Below are 24,567 nucleotides of genomic sequence, written 5' to 3'. Positions count from 1 at the left end.
TCAGAGAATGCTTTATGGTTTCAATGAATTGCACAGATGAAAAAGAATGCAGCACAGAAATCGACTTGATAGGACTTCACTAAAAGACAATGTAGTCACTTTTCTTTGAAAATTCACTCCCCCCTTAATGCAATGTAAGGAGATGAACAGAATGGGACTCAGTTCTTAGGAATGCAATCAAATAGAGTTCAGTTCAATTCCCCCCCAGCAGCTTATACAACAGATAGGAGTTTTGAAACACAGACCCAAGTGCTTTGAATATGGTGACAATGCAGTGAGAAATATGCTGAAAATGCTTTTAATTCCCTGCAGGAGGTTCAGGGTGAGTGGTATCTAGTTAATATTAGTCCAGGCTCACTCTAGCAATGATTCAGGGATGGTTCTTAAGAGGCAAACGAAATTTAGCAGTTCAGGCAAAACAGCTATCTTTTTACAAGTAAAGAAATCGAGCCAAATCGCAAATCGCGGCAAAATTCGCGGGTGCGAGAATCGTGATTACGGAGAAAGTATAAGGAGTAGGAAGTCGGTTCTAGGCTCGTTGAAAAGCTGAGATTCTAAGCGTTCAGAGGAACGTTAAACCAAGTTCCTAGCCCAGATACGGACGATTAAATAAAGGTAGTTTTTCGGATTTGAAATTTTAAAAGTTCAAAGCGACAGGTTACAGCTTGCAGCTAGAAAATAACAGGTGACAGCTTTGCAAATGACAGGTGACAGTTAGGAGGCAGTTCTGGTTAGATTAAAATAGTTTGGATTATATTATTTTAACTAAGAGATTGGTTCTGCACAGTTCTGCTAGGTACTCACAATATATTTTTGAATTAGGCCTCGCCACAGATCTGGTCAGGTTTTGGACTGGACTCCGGTTCTGGTCTCGGCACTTCACAGTGATCTGAGTCAGCTCTCTGGTTCTGCTAACAGCGGTCTGGGTCACTCTGGATCTCTGGCCTCTGGTGGTCTAGCCTCTCTGGATTCTGGATACTGCTCTGCTTTCTAGGTACTGCTACAGGTTCTGGAGATTGATGGATTTGAAGTCTGGATCTCTGGATGTGGTATGGTCCGGCAGCATGCTCTGCAACAAATGGAATTGAATGTCTCTATCTGTCCTGACTGTCTGCTTTTATGTGTTTTGAAAGTGGGTGGAGAGGCTAGCTTTCTAGGCCCTACCCCTCTCCACTTGTCATTGGCCACTTCCTCCTCTTCCCCTTGATTGGGGGAATGAAATGAAGTGTCATCATGATGAGGTCTGTTTATGATACAGAGAACCCACCCCTGTCAACTTTACACACAATCTATATCTGATCCAAATACATACTTCCCCAATAGACAGTTGTTTGGCATTGCATACACACATCATGCATTTACTGATGGTAGCCCCTGTTCCAATTCTGTCGTTTCAGGAGCTTGGGTTCAAAAATGGCAACATATTTCACTTTTTGGTGGGGTTACCAATATTGGATTTGTCCCCGCATTTACACAAATGTTCGCAAAGCATGTGGGCATTAGGTGGTGGAGTGTCAGATTTTTAACATACATACATTTAGAGTAATATCCTCTTTTCCGCTAAAAACTCCCCTGAACATACCACCGGGTCCTAACATGTCTTCAAATGTGCACAGAAAAATCACAAGAATAATGATATCACTTATAAAATTTTCACAAGTCCGCTCTATGAATGATCCATCTTTTTAGATTTATGTTCTGGCCCCAAAGGGGTGTGGTTTCCCCCCAGCACAAGGTTGAATTTCTGGTTTTTCCAGTTCTGCCAAGCCAGCTTGCTCTCACTGGCAGTGCTCCTCCCCTTTCCTTCCAGGAGGAAGCCACTTTTACGACCCCCCCAATAAAACATTTGCCTGAGTCAGGACAGGGCTTTGTTCAATTTCCTGCAGAGCCCAGGTAATTCAATCAGAGAAGTGTCATATCCCTTTTGGTGGGAACAGCAAAAGGCAGCTAGGCCTGGGAACACAGCTGTTGTGCAAGTCTCAACTCCTGTCGGGGGTAGCTGGTGGGCAAAATTCCCTCTCTTTTTAAGCCAGGCCTCAGCTAAATGTCTCTTTGGCTGCCAGTTTTCCTGTCCAAATCAAACTTCCAATTTTTACGCATGCAGCTAGAATGCTGATTCTAAGTTTAAAACTATGATATTTAAACAATTGCAACCTATGAGACACTCAAAAGTAGGTCACTCATTTCTTTTAAACATTTAGATTTTTAGTGTTTTTCAGTCCAAATTTACTTAAACTGCTGACATCCACAGCTCAGCCAGTTTTGTTATAAACCTTCAAGTCACTTCAGAATATAACTTTACATTGTATCCACCTCTCAGTAAGTCTTTCTTTGGCCTGCTTTGGGTTCATTTATTCAGTTTTACACAAACGTCTGGTGGTTTTAAAACGCCGGCTTTCTGATAGTGGTGAGTACTGGTAATGCAACCATTTTTGGGATTTAAGAAAATGAATTCCCCACAGTTCTAGGTTGCTTTTGGCAATCAGCATTGCCATTCCCAATGGTTTCAGGCTACTGTGTGGGTAGTCCAATGGTGGTTTTAGGCAGTGCCCTTCTGTGCCCATAACATCGGCAAAAATGGGTGGCAGCCTATTCTTCATGCATTTCCCTGTGCATTTTCTGGGAAGCTCTGGCCATCATGATGTTTTCCATGCCAGTACTGCACAGTTTTTGTGGTAGGGCTCGGATGCATGGGTAAAACATCCCACACTATATTATGCTGTGCTGATTGCACTACACTCTTGAATGCATACACTAGAGTCTACGAACTCCAGCCATGCACTCAATAATATAGACCCAGGCCACAGCCATCACAGCATACTACAAGCATGCATGCAAACATCTATCCACTTACCACAAACCAGAAACATAACACAGCCACCTACCCCCTTGCCACTTCAGTTCTCATACTATTCCAGTACTTCCACTCAATGGACAAACTCTTTGCTGAATTCCCTCTTACAATCCTCTAATAACTGGCCACAATCAATACGTTATAGTACAGTAACCTACCAAATAATCTGCACTGTCACCACAACACAAACAAAAAATCTCATACATAACTGTCCTATGATCTGTAACATTTGGCTCTGTGCATGCCACTGGCATTGTTTAACCCATTTGTTCATGTTTCTTCTTATGTACACCATTTGACTGGAATCGGTTTAACACACAATAGATTGGACCACATGGTACAGACCTCTGCAAGCATATTTGAAAGTCTGCTATGGGCCTTAACATTTGAAGCTTCTCCTTTACTATTTTAATATGTAATACAAACATATTTGAAAACGAGAGCCTACTTACAATCTTTTTAAGAGTTGTAAAGTAATTTCTTTTGATTAGTGGGCGAAGGCGCCAAATATGTCTGTGCACAAAGATGGTAAACTGCTTAACATGCCTCTGCCACGCACGTATGCTCAGCCGTCTCACACACACTCCCCCAACGTACACCGTTGATTCGTAAGACACTGCACATATAAATATTACATTGGGGCCGTAACTATGGAATTGTATTGTTTATCATCCGTCCAATCATTGCACCATGTATAAGGTACCATCATCTCTCCATGTACCTCATACTAACTTCCAAGTAAGCACACTGCTCACATTGCAAAATGCACAACATAATTCTAACACTTTACATCCTCATTGCTTTTTTTACCCACATTGTACCCGCAAATTGAAACCTAATATGCCTCTCTTTCAGCAAGACAAACGCTTATTGTAAAATAGCCTTAACCACTAAACATGAATTGCTGCAAGGACAGGCATTGTACGAAATTATGAAAAAGAAAGCAAAGATAACTTACACTACAGTCACAGTGCACATTTTCCACTAAGGTAGTCTGCAACTGTTCAATACGGAGTACATAGGAATTTCCCGTCTACACAGTGTAACCATGGATTTTGCAGAAATGATTTAAGTAGAACTTTACATAACATTTTCATAGGGATTAAAAATGAGAAGGGTACAGTGCTGTAAACATAAATATCAACGTGCTGTAAACTTTGTCTGTGTGCACTGTACTGGGTTTTCTAACAGTAATGTTGTGTGCATTGTTACAGTGCCATCTCTCCAGGATTCAGCCTAAGTGAGTGCTATGATTGTTGGTCATTTGGTTCATATCGATCTCCAGCCCATTTTAACCTATACCTAGAGCACAACACTGCAATGAACGCAACTCCTGCTCTCAAACAGGAGACTGTGTGTTTAATTGTGTGCATAAAGATTGGCAGTATTGTCCTTATAATTACCTTTCAAGAACCTCTAAGTTTTACGCTACCTTATTATATTTAAATAAATAATTAATGGCCAGAGGCACATATAACACTCACCCGGCAAACAAACAGCAACAGTTGATGTTGATTTTGTACTGTGCATGTCTTGCCTAAAACAGCTCCTGCATTTTCCTGCAATCGCAGCAATCCCCCAGGTTTTTTTGTTTTGGAAGTTTCTTCGGGCACACACAGAGGGGACCTGCCATGGGTCTGGCGACACTCGCTGGCACTAAAATAATTTGTAAAAAGCAAACAAATGAAATGAGGGGGTGTTGGCAATATTGAAAGACTAAGCACATGTGTGTAGCCGTGTACAGAGAGTGGCACTTACAAAAAAGACAGCAAGCCTTTGGGTGAACACCCGACGAAAGTCCATAAGATGTATTAGCTCCGTAGACACAGCCAACTCCACTGTTTATGTATGCATGTGCAAAAAAATGCACACAATCCAGTTTACATATAGAAGTAAAAAGTATTTTGTATTACTGCTTAGTGTCTACATTTCCATATACAGCTATAGAAATGATAAGGAAGTCCCTGCAATATCAGAAACTTCCCGCCACAGTTTAAAATGAAGGAGTACTGGGCACAAAGCACTATAGCCATTGTTCCCTGGCTGTACCTTTTGTTGATGCTTTGATTAACATGTGCGTTGCTGCAGTTTCTAATTCAACTTGCATAAAAGGTTTGTGGAAGTCACTGTTAGTTATCCTCCCCCAACCGTTCCACTCTCTCCTATACGGAGTTGTTACTGGGATCATGTAAATAGCTGCCTGCGTTCTATACGCCCATCCTGGAAGGTGTTCTATGTGCCCAGTCTTGCTTAGATACCCTGTGGCCAACCTAGACTGCACTCTGTGTTACCGGCCTTGTGTAGACTTAACCTGCAGTACCTTCTACAGTACCTTCTACTTGGGCTCTGTTTGAGCACTCTAGCTCGTGGTCTTTATACCGAACTTGGCCAGCGCTATGTACGTCCTTTGTGACCTGGGTTATGTATGTTTTCCCAGGCTCGACTCAGATCACTCTTTTTAGCTTCTAGGAGTACACATTTTTCCACAGTTAAAGTTGCAAACTGATTTGCTTTTAATGGACTCTCAAATTCTTTACATCAACCATGATCAGATTGCATGATTTGGCCAGATTTACACACTTTTTTAAATAGCAAAAGCAGGAGTTTGTCCCCGGTGGACAATGTAAGAACGTAACCACATATATTCACAGATATACTTCATATCAGTATGTGCTAATGATTGGGAGGAAAACGGGTAAATAATTGGTTTTCTAGAAATCACATAGTACAATAATTTGACAGTATGTACATTGTTGTATACATTGGTTTAGAACCAGGTGAAGCAAAACAATGTGGTTATGCATTAATTTTGGTCAGTCTATATTGTAGAATATGATTGGACACTGTATTATTAATATAAAACAACAGTATACTGTGTGCACACTCCTTTAATTGCATCTGTGATGTTTAATAATATTTCACGTGTGTGGGGTAAGGACACTGGAGACTGCAATAAAGCCAACTGTACATAAAAAAGCTTTTGTCTTGAAAGGGCACCTTTGAGCACGTGACTGCACTTAAGTCTGCCTACCCTAAGCTCCACCGCCATACTCCGCCCACCTAGGACCCTTTGTCACATGCTTCCTGCTGATCCCTTGGCCTTTAATCTGCCACTGATAACGGCTACTTAAATGTATTATTTCTGCCCGTGTCACCCCTTCCACTTGCCAGCAGACGGATTCTGGAATAATCACTTCAAGTTTACCGTAAGCGTTGTGTTTTCCATCATCGTTATCTGGGACAAATGCTATCGCCTTACCTGTCCATTTGCGTTTCCGGAAATAAGAAGCAACATGCAAACATTCATGATGTAAGAAACCTTGGAAACAAGAACTTTCATCTTTTCAAATCCATAAAAAACATGTGTTCTCCCACGCAAACCAGCAAGGACCATCAATGAATTATTTTACTAATTATTTAAATCTGCACTGAAAAACAGCTATGTAAGACAGCACAGAGTGCGTCCGCTCTGTGTAAGCATGTCTGTTTTATCTTCCTGTTTTGCGGACGTGGGTCATGACATGGCACGTTGGGCTACGCTGTCGACGAACATAATGAAAACAGCAGCAGCAAATCATTGGAGCAACTAATGTCAGCTTTGGTGCTGAGTTTTTTCCCATATTGCTGCGCCTTCACTTAAAGTTAGTGTAATCGATGCACGCATAACAGTAGCACAAGATCCTGAATTTGCCTTGATCCCCTTCCTCAGTGAAGCCTTTTGTGCCCTGAGCTCACACTGTTGTGTGGTAGTTGAAGCCCAGGGCAGAAAGACGCAAGTGCATCTCTCCAAGAATGTGTGGCATTTTACAATGTTGGTCTGTGTAAACAGAGCATTACAATGGCAGCAGTTAGACATGAATAGGGACCGGGGGCATATTGGCAGAGACTTTTGTCCCTTAACAAATTTGAACTCTGAGTGATTACAAGTAGCAGTGCAGCATGCTAAGGTCCAAAGAAAACTATAATTTGGAAAGTGAAGTGAAAATGTTTTTTTGCTCACAGTAGTGTGCCTAGTCGTACTATGCCCTTCCATGTAGGATATGGGAAAAAATAATAAATACATACTCATGTTGCTGAAGATAGTTCTATGACCAATTATGCACTGTAAGGTTAGTCCATTGTCAAGTGGTCCTTTGGGGGTCAACTACTTAAATTACACACATTTCAAATGTGTAATTCTAAGCAAATCCTTTGCTCTCTCAATATCATATTTCACTCCCTAACCGAAGTGTCTGATCTAGAGGAAACCATTTCAGTCTGAAATTGTGTCATATCACACCCTAATGCGGAAGAAGGTGAACCATTTACACCAGATGGAACTGCAAACATTGCAGCTCACTTCTGGTGCACAATCAAGTCTACACTGTCCTTCAGAACCATTCTGTAAAGATGACCACCGTAGGTAGAATGCATATAAAAAAGGTTTATGATCGAGAAATGTATGGTTATAAAAAGTGCCCAAAGGAACGGTACAATGTATATGCACTTGGTACACATATTTGTTGAAGCCATATTCCAGTATCACAGTGTTTGCAGTGGGTGGTTGTGGCCGGGGACTAGACATGGCCACAACCACTGCAACGTAATACAGCCATGCATGCAAACATAAGTCCAGTTACCACAACCCACAAACATAACATACAACCACTGGCCCTACCCACTTCAGTTCATATACTATTGTACTACTTCCAACTAAACCACAAAATCTTCAGAACATAGCCTGTGCACCCAAGACAATGTTAAGTGCTCGCAACCAATACATCATAGAAGTGAACTACTCAGTAATCTGGCCAGTGGCCACAACCCAAACACATAACCCATCCACCCGAATCCTATCCACTTCTGAACACACAATAATAGAACACTTCACCCAGTGTACACACTCCAGGCCTGTTGATTCCATCACCTCCAGCCATGCATCCAAAACTGTAGTACATGCTCACAATCACCACACCATAAAACACCTATGCAACCAACACTCTGTACACAGTTCATAAACCTGCCTGCAGTCACCACAAAAAGTGCTCACCTCAGGACCTATGCTCCCCTAACGAAAGCTGCTTGCACTCACCACAGAAGCTACTCACCTGAGGAGCTACCTGCAAACTGCTGCAGTATTCACGGATACCGCCCTCACATCACTGTCTTCTTCCACCTAAACAAATACAATATATGAACCATTTTTCACTCCCCCACCCTTCCCAGCCTCTCTTCCCACCCCCACATACTACAAAGCATGTTTTCGAGCCCCTTTCACCACCGCACTATCCTCCTATACAACATGGCAGACGGTATCGAAAAATGCTTACACACATCGCGCTTCACTTCAGCCAGCCACTGGGCACCTCGTATGTCCGCTAATGTTACACAAACCTCTGGGCCAATCAGAGTTATGACCGCACAGCGAACAGGGAAATGAGACCACGGAGCAGACCCAGATATCACTCATTTTGTCTGACCTACATTTTACCTGTTTTAAAAAAACTGCTGGACGGATTTTAACCAAATTTGCAAAAGCACACTTTCGGGACCAAGCCGCTGCTCCTGCAGCACATTTGGTGAAAATCCTTCCAGCGGTTTGGTCTCTACACGTGCGCAAAGTTTATCTCCATGTAGTCTATGGGACACCCTTTAACTTCACCCCCCTGCACGAAACCTCGCCAAATTTGCCAAAAAAATTCTGAGCAAGCCATATGCTTTTTTGCAAACTTTGATGGGGATTTGTCCATGGGGAGAAAAATTATAAGCCTCCCAAAAACCTGCAGGATAACAGGGATTTCCTCAGACATGTCACCGATATACCTTGGGAGGCAGGACTAATGTTGGCTACGCTTGATGTGGTCTCCCTATATACATCCATTGACCATACCATCGGGTTGGCGGCTTGTAAATTCTTTTTGGACACACGTTCTCTTAACTTCTTGGGACGCAGTACTATGATTTTGGACATGTTATTGTTTTGTTTGACTAACAATGTTTTTTATTTTAGGTCTCTTTCTATCACCAAGTTAGGGGTACTGCCATGGGCAACTCCTTTGCTCCGTCTTATGCCAACTTGAATATGGGGTGGTTGGAGGCAACATTTCTATTTGACTTACTTTTGTTGAGTTTTCCCACGCAGATTATTTCCTGGTGGCATTATATTGACAACGTTTTTATAATTTGGAAGGGCACTCAAGTGGATTGGCTATCTTTTGTTGAAAGCATTAATACCAACAATGTGAATCTGAGGTTTACCGAATGTCATAGCTCCACTAAAATAGTATATTTGGATGTTGTTGTAAAGCTTGACACTCAGGGTATCCATATGTCACTATACAAAAAAACATGTAAAACAGATCTTCCCTTGCACACTACTAGTTGCCATCCGCCTTCCTGCAAGAAAAGCATCCCATACGGCGAGTTTATCTAGTTCCGCCGCAATTGCACCAATGTGGTTAATTATGATCAGTGCTGCACCACAGCTGCTGTTGATTTCTTGCAACAAGGCTATGATAAAAGAACTATTGAAGTAGCCTTCTTAAAAGCATGTGCACTTTCAAGGGAAACACTCCTACATGGGATGAGGAGAAAGAAAAAAGTTGATCTTGATGATCCTTGATTGATCGTTACTTTTGACAATGCCTCTCATGATGTTAGGAAAATTATTTTGAAACATTGGCGTATTCTCATGCTTGATAAAGACTTGGGCTCTGCCCTTCCTAAATTTCCGATACTAACCTATAAGCAACCACCTACACCGATGGACAAGCTGGTGTCCAGCTATCTGCCTCCCGTAGAAAAGAGTTCCCCCATGACCACCTGGCTATTGGGTTCAACTATTGGCTTTACTAAGTGCTACAAATGCAAGGCCTGGGGTGCCATGGGGTGCAAATCATTTCTGCATCGTATCACAGGTTTTAAATTTAAGATTAGACACTTTATCAACTGCGAGACCGCATTCGTTGTGTATGCCCGCTCATGTCCCTGCCTGAAGTGGTACATTGGCAATACTACATGCAAATTAAAACTTAGAATTCTGCAGCACCTTAGAGCCATTAAAAATGTTGACCCCACGTACCCTATGGCCAAACATTTCAAACAAGAACATAACAATGACTTCCATTTGCTTACATTTTTTTGCTGTGTCTTATGTCCCGATTCACCAAAGAGGAGGTCATCTCACCCTTAGACTTAGACAATTGGAAACAAGGTTCATTTTGGACTTTGACACCAAATAACCGAATGGACATGTCGATGAAGAGTTACATACCTTCTTGGGTATCTAGTCTGGCTGTTTCTTCTCTCATCACTGTCCTTCCTATATTCTAGCAATAACATTCCTTTCTCCTGTGGCCCAAGGTGGCACTTTCTGGCCTGGTTTTGCCTTTTAACCCTTCTTTCTTGTCTTTGACAATAGATCCCATCTGTTGGCTCTATGGCTATCTTCTTATTCCTTCACATTTGGGGAGCACTTTTTATTATTTCATTTATGTTTCAGTATTCCAACATCTTGGCCTTTTCTTTCCACCTGTGTCTGTTTTGTCACTTTATTGGCTTCAGACACTGTTAGGACCCTATCTATATTATTATACATGTATTCTGGGCTATGACGGATTAGCCACATTTGCATTTGCACATTTCTTTCCCAAGGCTTTTTTGATTGCAGACTGCGAGATTTGTGTACATTAATGCACTTGCAATTTATTTTGCATTACTGCTGTGCCTGTATTTTTGTCGTTGCTACAGTTGTGTTCCTGCATCTGCACTTTACGCCTGTGTGGCTGCATTTACTGGATAGTTTTCTTGATATGTGAGATTTTTGTACATTAATGCACTTGCACTTTATCATGCATTACTGCTGTGTCTATGTTTGTGTCGTTACTACAGTTTTCTTCCTGCATCTGCACTTTACACCTATGTGGTTGCATTTACAGGATAGTTTTCTTGATATGTGAGAGTTTTGTACATTAATGCACTTGCACTTTATCATGCATTACTGCTCTGCCTGTATCTGTGCCGTTGCTAGAGTTTTACTTTTGCATTTGTACTTCACGCCTATGTGGCTGCATTTACAGGATAGTTCTACTGACATATCTGTTTTGGTATTATACCTTTACTAATACTGTATGCCTCCACCTTTTTTAGTTTTTTCAACTGGGGGATTCGTATTTACAGATGCATCTGCATTTTATTATTACCAATGGCTGTATGTGTACTTTCTTCGTGACTGTATTAACTTACATGCACTTGCACTTTATGTCTATGCGTTTACATCTGTATTAGGACTTTTTGCTCAGTGTCATTCTCATGTCTCTTATCTCCATGTATTAGGCATTCTTTTTTGTATCTAAGCCTATGTCTGCCTTATACCGGCAATACTTACATGTATTATAGTGCTATTTTCGCACTATATTATGGGTCTTTCATTTTTTGCTGGGCCTTTGCTTTTCTTTGTTACCACATTGCCGTGCATGTCTATTGTGACTAGCCATGGCTGGCCAATATTGGTATACTCCTTTGCTACATTTTAATGTTAGTTTTAGATACGCTTTTTCTAGTCATGTTGTTTTTCTCACTTTGGGTTTACTATGTTGCTTGTATCTTCGAGCTTGAGCTGTATCTTGCTTAATTTTTCCATGACCAGTATACTCCACTCGTTGTATCTGTACCTAACACCGTATAAAATGGCCACCACGGTTTCTGTACATGGTACTGCATTCTTTAGCTGATTGAAACAGTGGTAGGACTATTCCTGCTTCTTTAACAACACTGTTGCTTGTGTTCCCCCTATGTGACCAAGCGCTCAGGAAACACAAAGTGCGTCATTGTAGGATTCCCCCATGGCGTCCTGCGTCTGTCTGCTGTCATGTCATGTCATTTTTTTTAAATAAAATCATTTGTATTTCTAGATACAAGTTCTTTATGACATTTATTTTTAGGAGCATGGGAGCTGTTATTTGCCTCATTAAGAGTGTGGTTTCTTTCCTCCATTTCTTTGTTTATATACATGTATATATATATACATATACATATATATATATATATATATATATATATATATATATATATATATATATATATATATATATATATATATATACACATACTACTTTTTTTACCGTAGACTGAATGGAGAAAAAACATTGCTCACGCCTATAGTCCATACCGCTGGATGGATTTTCACCACATTTGTGGCAGGAGTGGTGGTTAAGAAATTAGTGATATCTCGTTCCGCTCCGTGGACACACTTCGTTGTTCGGTGCATGGACAGGGCACCGATTGGCCAACCAATGTATGTTGTGTCCGCAGACAAACAACGTGTTTGCTGATTGGTTGGAGTGAAGCGTGGGGTGTGTCACATTTTCTCGATGCGCCTGCCATGTTGGATCTGCAGACAGCGCAGCGTGGAACTGAGCATAAATCTAATTTTGGGGAGTGTGTTGGTGTGTAGGAGTGGCTGGAAAGGATGGGAGAGTGAAAGATGGGTCAAATGCTTTATTTGTTTAGGTGGAAGAAGGCTGTGCTGTGATCGTGGTGTTTGCGGTCACTGCGGCGGTCCGCGCTTATAAAAAACACTGACCAGATTGTGGGATATTTTACTATGCTATGATGTATTGCTTTCGGGTAGTTAGTAGAGTATTGGGTGAAGGGGGCATGCATCGAAGAGTGTGTGCATTGGCTGCAATTACTATTTTAATATGTTAAGTGAAGTAGATCAGTCTTAAAGTGGTTGTGTTATGTTTTTGGGTTGTGGTCAGTGGGCAGGTGTTTGCTTGCATGGGTGTGTTATGCTGCGGTGGTTGTGGTCAGGGCCTAGAGTCTTGGGTGCATGGACATAGGCCGGAGGCCATGCACCCAAGACTCTAGGCCCTGGCAGCAACCACTGCAGCATAGCACACCCATGCTAGCAAACATTTTGACAGTGATATGTGGGTTGCATAGGGGCTATGTTTTCAAGAGTTTGTCCACTGGCTGCCAGTAGTGTAATATTATTTGTAGGAAAGTGGACGTGGTGTGTGGCAGTTGGTTTGTTGGACTGTGTTCAGAATGTTGGGCGTATGATATTTTATTGCTGACTACAACTATCACAGTATAAAACATGTATGCACTGAATGTTGTGACTCCAATGATTGTATACCTACTGTTTGCATTGTTGAGGGTGTATGCAGTTCTTTGCATGGTATGGGAAAATGGAGCAGAAATTGTTTTTTCATTCTCTGCGATAAAAGAAAAGATCACATGTTAGTGTAGGTAGTTTGTAATGAGTTATTGGATTGCATAGCAGACATTTCTGTACTTTGTGGACCCTCATAGTTAGTACTTTACAAGCACAATGCTTCAAACTAGTGTACTGTGCAATGTGCTCAGTTCCTGTGTTTGTTCATATAATCATTGGGTCTGTGGAAAAAAAAAATCCATGCAGGATTTTAAAAGAACTTTCTACGTTATGGTACAGTCTTTTTCGGTGGTTGATTTTAGTAGGAGGAATTGAAAAGGTGCATTGTTTTTGGTTTGAAAGTGGTGGTACTATTGTTGCAGTTAGATACCAGTTGGTGTATTCTAATTGTTTATTTCTTGTTGCATTTTAGCAGTATTCATTTATCTGTTTGGTTGTTGATCTTTTGTAAGTACTGTGGTATTGCTCAGTAGGGTTGCAGAATTTTGGGGCAGTTACATACCAATTGGCGTGTTCTAAATATTGATAGTTTTGAAGTTGTTGAGGTTATCTTTATCCATAATAAGTTTTGCAGGGTTTCCCCCAAACAAAATGTATATTGCAGTATTCTGGTTGTAGTTAGTTACCAGTTGGCATATTCTAACTGTTTACAGTTTATCACTTCTGCATGGTATGTTTTCAAGCATGTTTTCTCTTGTTGATGGATGTATACTTTCACTGTTAGATAGCTGTTGCCTTATTCTATTAATTTATGGATTTAAAGGTTATTGAGGACATTTTGTAGATGCTCATACTCAGATTAGTGAATACATTTTGGTTTTGAGAATATCATATCATATCATATCATATCATATCATATCATATCATATCATTAAGTAAGTGTTTACAAGATTTGCTGGTAATCTCTCTTTTAGAGTAATGGAATTATCATTATTTTCAAACCACCCACATTTCTTTTTGATGTATGCAGTATAGTGACCTGCATTGGTTGTGGCTCTTTCATGGTAGGTTATGCCTACTGTTGGTTTTCTTGACAAGTGATACTTGTCCATGTGTGAATCCAGTAAGCGTGCAGTCGTTTTTGGTACCATCTGCATTGTAACACAAAAGCATTACTATTACGTATTCACTATGTGACTGTATAAATAAGATGAAATGATTATCGGAATTGCAAGTAGTACATAATATGCCTTGGTTTGCATTTTGTACAAGCTGCTGAAATGGAATGGATTCACAGTTAGGTATGGGTACATACACAAAGAGTCCATTACGAACTTGCTCCTGTGCCACATGGCTGCAGAGAGTGCATGTATGTTTCCACATGTATGAAATCCTGAAGATTTCATTTATAGGTATGTTTTTTGTTTTCTAGTACTTGTAGTAAGTACATTAGAATTTTTTTGTGGATCTTCTTGTGTGCTTATAGTGAATCTCACCATTCCAGCATAGTAGTCCAATTCTTGCCTTATTCCAGAAACACTGTAAGTGTTGTCAGGATTGTTTATTGCATTTCTGTGAAGGACTAACATTTGCAAACATAATTGGTCTGTCCCGTTTAACTAAATGCTTTCAACAATTGGTGGCAATTGGAATAGAATATTGATTGCTACATTTGCATAGCAATTTACACTTGTTGTATTAGAAAACTTGAATGGACCAGGCAGTGTTGTGTCTGAGTCATTTGATGGAAGTGCACGTTTTTTCTTTGAAGAGGTAGTTGGTTTGTTTGTGCAGTTTGGTATACATTATTCTTTTCAGTAGATCCTTCTTTGGTTGTGATAATTGATGAAGTACCAGCTGCTTTTAATGTCTTTGGAAGTATTGTTGTGAGATCCTGTATAAATTGAGTCTGCACTAGTTTTCTTTTACAAAGTTTCACTTTTGAGGAATAAGGTAGGTTTTGATATGGGGTGCAGGAATATCAGCGTTTACTTTACTTGCATCAAAATTGATTAGAAATATTCCTTCAAGTGTATGTAGGCATGACAGTGCTATGTAGCTCATGCCTTATTTGAACACTGTGCTGCCAATATCTATCAATGCTTCATCTAGGGTAAGATCTTGTGATTTTTGAATGGTGACTATGTTTGGTAAAGATAGAGAAAATTGGTCTATGCATACATACATGTCTTTAAAAAGAAGGAATCGGGCTGTTGAGGGTCCTATCCTTTTAACCTCTCAAAGTTTGTCCAAGTGAATATTGAAAAACTGAATGTTGTTGTCATGTGGGTATGTTTGAAAACCAACAACTGTACCAAGTGCGCCATTAATCAGTCCTTGCACAAATCAAGGTTAGATTTCAGCATTACTCTACAGTTTAAAGAAAATGTTAATATTTTTGCTAAACCAGCTGTGTTAGAGATAGAGTTTTCTAAGTTAGTTAGTTGTGCTGTGGCTTGTTCACACATGGGTAGTATCATACCGTGCACGTCTAGTTTGTCTGTGGAGTACATTTGAAATATTGGTTGCATTTCTTTTTTCAGCATTGTTTCATTGAATTGTGCACAGCTTGCAAGATTTGGCATCAAGGACATACAGATTACATTTTTGTGTGCAAATTGTTCCATGACATCAGTGGCACATGAGTTATGCCCATAGAGTGCATGGATGTGCCTGGTATTTACTATCGATTGTGTTTCTTTAGATAGTACATCAACTCTAATACTTTTCAAAATGTTGGCGTAGGTGAGGCCTGCAGACTGATGCATGTTTTCAGTTAGTTCTTTGTATTGCAAATGTTGCCAAAGATTTACATTTCCTATGCTGCCAACAGTTTTAAGGCACAGTGTGACCCCTAAGGTTTTAAAAATAGGTTCACCTTTCACTGGTGTTAATTGAAGAAGATCTCTGAAAACGTTAATGTGTTTTCCTCCAAAGAGTTCTTCGTAGTCCGTTTTGAGGACATCTTGTAATCTGAGGTGAATCAAAGCCAATATTAGGTTGAAGACCATGCTCACCTCATCTATTAGGAGCATTTTCATTTGTTTCAAAACTCTGTGTAGTTAAATTGCAGCTTCTGCTGAAATTTTGTAGTAGTTTAATTTGTTTTGGTATTCTACTGGAAGGAGTAGCAATCAGTGTAAAATGACACTGCCTATGTTTTAGGCAGCTAAACCTGTGGGGGCAGTTACAACAGCTGAAAGTTTGTTGTTTGCCAATTGTTGGAGGAACTTGTTGATGATTTTTATTAAGAATGTTTCCCTGAACCAGCTTGAACACTTACATATAGCAGTATAGGTTTGTAGTCTTGACAGGTACAAGTTTTAGTTTCATGCTGCATAACATGGTCAATTCTTTTAGTTACTTCTAGGAAAATGCTATGTTGTTCAATGTTTAATTGTGATTTGAGTATAGCAAAGTCTTCTGTACATCCTTCATACTGGCACATGGTGTTTTCTATTTCAGTCATGGCTAATTCTGCCTCATTTGCTATGACTGGCTGTCCAAATGGTTCTTGGCTTCCTGTTAGAGAAGGTTGACTGCTGTTTGGGGTGTCTATATTTAATTGTGCATGGAGTTCTTCTTGTTGGTGCTCATTGTCTAACATGGTTTTGTACTGCGTAAAATATATATCTGTTATAGTGCTTTCATTTGCTCTAAAAACTTCTTCATAGGAGACATGGGTATCTAATTCTTTTGTCCATGGTTTAAAAAGTTGTAGTAGGGCCATGTCATAAAGTTCTTTATGTTGAGGAGTTTTTAATGACAATTTCATATGAATAATTAAGCTGCGTTTGGTAAGTTTCACCAGGCTGCCTTCATGTCTTTTGACTCTGTTTATAGCTTTCTACATTTCTTCTCATCTGGTTTAATATTATTTTTGTTTGTGAAGTTTTAGGCTATGTGGTATAGACACATGGTTTCCAAAGCAGTACTGCTGTTTGGGTATTATGTGTCCAGTAAGTTGCTTTTCAAAATGTCTTGGCTGTTCGGAGCATGTTTGGCTATTGTTTCTATGTCTTCATATGATTTGAGAACTTTTTTTCTGGATTTAGCAGGACCAAGGCTTAGCCATACTATGTTTTCATATTATCCATACAAGGCAGTACCTATTAAACGGTCTGCGGCTTCGTAGCAGCCACATTCTGTATGGGAGAGCATTTTTATGTCAAAGCTGTACAAGTTCGGTGAATGTGTTTTGTCAGATGATAAGTCGTCCCAGAGGTCTTCCAGCTCTGTTTTCTCTGCTTTGGTTAAGTAGGCTTTGTTTTTATATTTGCACCGTCAATACTTGCCACACTTGTGTCTTTGAAATTGTAAAATCTGTGCATGTGGGTCGCTATATGTAGTTTGTGAGGGGATTGCACAAGTGACATATTTCTGAATGAACTGCAAAACAGTGGCATCACTGTCCTGACCTAATTTAGGAGCATCCTTTAATCCACAAAAACATGTGGATATGTGGTGCTCCTCTGGCTGGGTATTCTTTTCTCCAAAAGAAGTGTTGCACTTCTCCTATGGGAGGAACTGTTTTATTACAAATGAAGTGTAGCATGGCAATAAAGTGATGATGGAAGTATCTTGATACATTTACAGGATCAAGAGAGCAGAGTTCTCCTTCCGTTTTTATATCTAAATTTGTTTTGTTTTTGTTTGCTATGCATAGGAAATCGGGCAAGTCTTCCCATGCATACTCTGCACAACTTAATGTCACAAACCATGTGGGTGGGCTAAGGTTAATTATTATACAGCGTACTTCTGCGTGTCATCGGAACCAGTGTTCTTTCGTATCACACATGCTTGCTAAAAGATTTGTAATACTTGACTGTAAAACTTCATCTTTTTCTTCCACCTTTTTTAGTAATTGCGTAGCAGACATATTTTGAAAATTGGTACCTGTTTTCAATGTGTTTGCAACTCCGTAGCATAGAGTTGCTAGTTCACTTTCAAAGAGAAGGTGGAATATGTATTCAATGCTTTGTCTGAAGGAGTCTGTGGTGGAACATTTTTTGTAAAATATGTATTTTGGTATGCTTACTTGTGGTTAGATCAAGATTTACAGGTGCAGTGTTAGCACTAGTGGTAGTTGCAGTCTTCTTAATACATTTCTGTTTAGTTTTACATTTTGAAAGAGGAGTCAACGTTTCGTTCCTGCAAGCTGCTTTAGTTTGGCTTAGTGACTGTATTAGCTGTTTTGTTTGAACTTGTTGTGTACATTCTGCTAGAGGAGAATGCCTATGTTGTACACTTTGAGTTTGATTTGCTTTATTTCTGTGTTGCTTTCTACAGAGTTGCTTTTTGGTAGGCATGCTTTGGTGTCTGTTGGAGAAAAAATAAAGGGTTTGGAGGTTGTGCAATGTATGTGTGCATTGAGCATGAGTGTCTGAGTATGAGGGTAGGCATACATGTAGACGTGTGTGATTGTGGAATGGGCTGTTACTTTAGGTTGGGAAGGCTGCACTCATATCTGTGTGTTACTATACTGGTATTCAGATGACAATAGAACATGTGCACCTGATGAGGTGCAATCAGTAATACTGAATTTAATGCTGTACGGTTGATACACTTGTTTGTTCTACAATACAAGAACACTACACTGTTTGAGTAACAGTAAGAACACTACAACAGTATTGCACTTAATTTGTTGGATGCAAAGAGTAGGTTTCTTCTGGGTTCTGTTTTGTACTTGGGATGCTACTGACTTTCAGGAGTGTGGTTTTCACTGCAATTGTGAAAGAAGAAAGTTAATACATATGTGTGTTAATGGCACAGTAATTTCACTTGAAGAATAGATTAGTTACATTTGCAGAAAGATGTCTTTCTAAGAAGAGATAGTGTATGTGTTTAAATTGCACAGCTTTGTATATGAATAGGGTTTTTGGAGCATCAGCATCATTGCTTCGGGGGTTAGTGGATTATTCATAAGTGTATCCTATGAGGTGCACTTTTGAAAGTGTATGTTTGACTGTTGCACTATTTAATGTGGACATGGATTAGTGGAAGTTGTAGTAGGGCGAGAAAAAAGCTTGGAAAGATGTACAGATTAAAAAAGGAGAATGTTTATGTGTGTGGAATTACACTGATTTTTCTGAGCATAGATGCTTGACTACCCTGTAAATGTATGTATATATCTTTGTTCTCTGTATATATATTATGAAAAATGTAATTGCCTTCTGTAACTTTTCACTGTAACCTTTCCAAACATGCGCCCTGGTGCACACGCGGCCAGGTTGTGCAATATAAATAAATAAATACAAATACAAATACAAATACATGAGTGTAGGAAACCTTTCAGTTATTTGATTTATTTATCCACATTTCTATTAGCACTGTTTTTAATTCACACATGCATTTGTTTGGTTGTGCAAGAATGGCAAGTGGCAGGCACTCTGTTGAAATGAATGCAATATATGTACTTCCAATGTTTTGGTAAAATACAAGCTGGTTTCCTGTTTTGTGTGCATTCTAGGAATGTCATAGTAGTGTGTTAAGGGGAAGTGGTTGTGAAAATGACAGAAGGGAATAAAAGAATAACAGTTTGCACATTACAATGAGTGATATGGGTAGATGAAAACTTGGAAAGCAGACAGATTTGCAAGTGAACTTGATTATAGGAGATGGAAGAAATGACAGTATGCTTGTTTTGCAGATTATGCAGGGAAAGTGGCAGGTACCCTGTTCACATGCATTTATAAAAGAGTTGCAAATGGACTGTGCACACAATATTCATACCTGTAGTTTGTGTTGATGTATGAAGATGTAGATGAATTTGGAATGAGAAATATTGGAGAGTTTTACAGTAGTTTGTGCTGTAGGTGCTACGCAATCACAGGAGACTTGTACTCAGAGTGATGAACAATACACCTAAAGTGCTGAATTGTGATGACCGAGTTAGATGTAGAATTATTGGAGGTGATTTGTGGATGGTTGTGTGACTGCTTATGTACAGCCAATGAGGGAGTGGTGCAGAGAGTGATGTGGAAAGGTGAAAAGCGCTGCCCCTGTGTTACGGGTCCACGGACACCGTGGTAGTCCACGGACAGGGTGTGCCACATCCGGGGCATCTAAGCATGTCTGCCATGGAAATGGCACTCTGGGGATTAGCCAATCAGGTGTTGAAGTTGTTGTTTGTAGGAAGAGAGGCTGTGTGTAGTGAAGATGGCAGAGGTGAAGAAAAGTGAGAGTGTTGGTAGTTGGAGATCTGTTTGTAAATGTTTTAGAGAGGTATGCTAAGTGTAAAGATATGGCTGCCAATTTTGGTTTTGAAGGAGTGGAGGTTTTGTGGTCAACTTTGCCTGGCTCAAATATGCAGGCAGTGGTTGGAGTTTGTTAAGAGTATGTCCATGTGGAACAGTCCAGATATAGTGATACTGCGTTGGGGTGGTGTCCATGTGAGATACATCAGTGCTCCTACTTTGTTGAGTGCTCTTGAAAAATTGGTTCAGGCAGTGATGGTGTTTCTTCCAAGTGCAAGGTTATTTTTTTCTGAAATGCTACCTACGGTAGTATGGGACTATTGTAAAGTTTTATGTCCCCAGCAACATTTTGCAAGGTGTTTGGTTAACAAAGGCATGTCTGTTTTCTTGTTTAGAGCTGGGATGTTGTCTTGTAATCATGAGAATATTGATTCAATTAATGTTAATTATTTCAAAGCAGATGGCATTTCTTTATCCATACTGGGAAATGCCATGTTATTTCAAAATATAGAGAATGCATTACAGAGGATAATGTAAAGAAATCTGGAGGAAAATTAATGAAAAAACTAAAAAAAGACAACATGAAAGGTGTTCTTTAGAAGAACCTTTAAAAATAAAAGGCTCTTTTCAGAGCCAGCATCAAAGAGGAAATTGAGTACCCTGGTGGCAATTTCTTTCCCCACCCTCACAGATTGAACGATGTGTCCATGGACACCATGGTAGTCTGCAGAGCGCACGTGTCACATCTGGGGATTTTGAGGCTGGCAGGGAAGCAGATGGCTATGGCTATGTCTTTCAGGTGGCAGAGTGACTGGATTTTGTGCGACTCTTGGATAAATTGGTTGGAGGTGCATGCAGAGTGCTGTGGAGTGGCTGCACATCTTGGATTCCCTCATGTGGATGTGCACTGGCATGGAGTGCGCATAACAAAGTGGCTAGATTTGGTTCCTCTTTGTGCCACTTTGATGATACACCGTCATCCAAACATTATTATTATTCATTGTGGAGGGAACAGTTTAGAACATATTACTGGAATTTCCTTGCAGTTTGCAATGAAAGAAGGACTTGGGAAAGTCATGGACATGTTTCCAAACTCCTGAGTAATTTTTTCTCGTATTGCGCAGAGACAAATGTGGCTGCGTTCTTCTTCATTTGGTCCGCAAATGTAGAAAGAGAGGTGCAATGTCAACAAGTCTGTTTGCACTTTTTTGAGAGATGTTGGCATGCCCTCTGTTCACAATGAAAATATTATGTTTCATAGCACAAACATTTTTTGCAGAGATGGAGTCCATCTTACTGATGCTGAGAATCAAGTTTTTTTTCTGCGAAATAGACAAAATGCATTGCAACCCTTTTTGGAAGTATAGCAATCCTTTTTCCTGTAGGTGTTGACCACTTGAACTTTTCCAAACACAGAAAAATATTACAAAAAGTCTCTTTTCAGAGCCACCACTTCCTCCCGGAGAAGAGTGCAGTGGCTTTGATAGCGCAACATCCCAAGAAATTTAAATGACCCTGGACTGTCCCCGGGCCTCTAAAATACATAGGGCCCTGCACCATTTCATTGGCACTTCTATTTTTAAACTATGAAAGGTGGCTTTGAAAAGACCCTTTTTTGGGGGAGTTGTTGTGTGGTATTTTTTGGGGCTTTTCAGTCATGAGAAATAAGGAAAGGAAGGGAAGGGAGGACACCAATCACAGGGATAAGAAAGGGCAAATGGAGAGAACAAGATGTTGGGTGGGCCTCACTTGGTTAGGTGGCACTCTTTCCCATGCTCCTGGACCAAAGCCTCAAAAGCACAGTACATACACAATACAGTGACCCTTGAAAGTTAAGCGTCTACTGCATTGCATAAGGCCTGCAAGGCTGGTTCAGGGATGTGCTGTCCCACAGGAGTGTCTCTTGTGGTGGCAGGAACCGATTTGAACTTGCACAGAGCACAAGCAAAACACACACACGTGGGTCACAGTGGCACACGGTAGGCCACACAGTTTATTTCTCGATGCCCTAGGACAAAGTCACCATTGGCATTGTTTGGCAACAAGAACGGTTTAAGCACAATGCCAAGGAGTTGTTTTAAAGTCAAAGTTTCTGAGACGAAGCTCAGGTGAAACAAGACCTAGTGGTCAATTTACATAGTCTAAGATGGCAAATATAACTGGACCCCAACCATTTCTACAGGCACCAGAATATTCTCAAGTCAAATGGGCTGCCTAGGAGAGGGCGCTAGAGGGCCATCCAAGATGGCCAACTTGGTCTAAGGCTCCCGCTTCGCCCCGCATTAATCCTTCAGAATCCTCCAGTTCCCGGTGATTCTGTATGCCATCCTGTGGATCTTTGTCTTTCTGGACTCCACAGCAACTTATCAGTGAAATTTGGAGCCGAATCCGTGCTCTGAAGCCAAGATCTGGCCCACGCGGCTCTACCTCTGTGCCCCGCGTAGCTGGCCTGTGGCACGACAGCCATCCTGAGCCTGGCCCCCCTCTCTGGAGGCAACCCGGTCCTCCTCCACGAGGCAGACAACCAACCAGCATCGGTGGCGACCGCAGGCAGACAGTGGTTCAGCGAGGGCCTGGGCCCCCTCCTGCCTCCCCCCTTCGGAGGCCAGCGCTCCGGCGGAGTCTGTCGACACGAGCTACCCAGGCAGACGTCGCCGGCCGCGGGGGAGACGGTGCCCCGTAGAAGGATCAGCTACTCCCACACTTCGTCTGCGCCCGCTTCCATAGCACCGGCTCTGGCATCCAGTTCCAGGGCTTTGGGCCGTTGAGCGGGAAGCGCAACGGCGGTGGGGGCAATCCACCTCCCCCCCCGGCGGACAGACGGTGACTCCAACGGCGCCAGGTCCACCTCCCCCCTCGGCCTCACCCACACTCTTCCGAGTCCACGGGGGACAACGTCGGCCCAGCGGCGGGAACCGAGCAGGGTGCTGGGAGCCCCCTCCTGGCCACAAACACCCAAGGTGACACAGGCCTCGGCGAGGGGAAGGCTGTGCGAGCGCGGAGGTGAGGAGTGGGGGGGAGGTTTACATCTCACCCGCAGGGAGCCGGTCCCACATTCGACCACCCCCCGTCCTCCCGCGGGCAGGCCGAGTGGCGGTGGGCTGGGTGACGGGGGAGGCCATCCATCACGAGGAGGCCCCGAGGAGGTCCAGCCCAGCCCTGCTATATCTGTGACTTGCGACAAACACACAACAGGCCACATTGGGACGTACCTCACTGGGGTGGGCGGCCCCATCCTGGTTCAGGGGAGCCAACAACACTGGAAGGAGTACCTCGCCCCATTGAAGACCACAGGATCCATTCCCTCTACCCACAAATATTGGTTTGTGAAGCCTCTCCCCTCATAAACCAGCAAGACCACCATCCACTTTAAGCTCCACCCAGTTCAATCCAGTGAAAGGCCCTCAAGGTGCCCTAGATATAGCCACAAGCGGCCCACGACAAGCATTCCCACTCCCGCTGTCACGTTGGGGAAGGCTGACAAGTCCCAGAGGAAATTAAACTTTGAAAGCGGCTTGACCCCCAGGGCACCCCTCTCCCAGGAAGACCCAGCTTCAGTGTCTCAACAAGATGATTCTATTGGCAACTCCGCCGAAATCAAAGAAATCCTCCTTGACTTGAAGGCTGGCATTGGCAATCTGAGCAATAAAATGGATGGTCTGGCGTCTAAAGTCGACCTCCTGCAACATCGTATGGACTCCCATACTGAACGAATGAATGATATGGAGAAGAGAGTGTCCAATCTAGATGACAGTTCAACAATCCTAACCAACAAAGTCTCTCAACTAGAATCTCAAATTAAAACAACCATTGCCAAATGTGAGGATTTAGAAGGCCGCTCAAGAAGGAATAACCTACGGATAGTGGGAGTAAGAGAACATCAAACGCAGGAAGACTTCGTTGAGTCCCTTTGCATCAACCTATTTGGACGCGATGCCCTCTCCCACCTTTTCATCATTGAGAGGGCTCACAGAGTTCCTGCGTCGAGACCAGCACCGGGCTCCCCGCCCAGGCCTATAATAGCGAGGCTATTGAATTACAGAGATCGGGACTCCATCCTCCGGCTTGCCAGCGAAAAAGGCGATCTAAGGCACGAAGGGGACAAAATACACTTCTTTCCCGACTTCTCCCCCTCAGTGCAGACGCAACGGAAAACGTTTGCCAGCGTCAACCAGAGACTCTGTAACGGCCAACTGTTGTACTCAATGCTTTATCCTGTGCGCCTTAGAGTTCAGCACGAGGGAAAGGTCCAGTTCTTTCAAACCCTGGATGAAGCAAATCTATTCTTAGACTGATTGGGATGCCCAGATCAGAACCAGGCTCGCCCCAGACCTCAGAGAGACAGAAACCCCAGGGCTCCTCCATAAATGGTGATTCAGTGCAGCGGCTCTGAATCTATATTGCAGCACAGAGTATGC

Source organism: Ambystoma mexicanum, chromosome 4p (assembly GCF_040938575.1).
Source record: "Ambystoma mexicanum isolate Mex_15411 chromosome 4p, UKY_AmexF1_1, whole genome shotgun sequence".
Lineage (NCBI taxonomy): Eukaryota > Metazoa > Chordata > Amphibia > Caudata > Ambystomatidae > Ambystoma > Ambystoma mexicanum.
Note: the sequence above shows the minus strand (reverse complement) of the source record.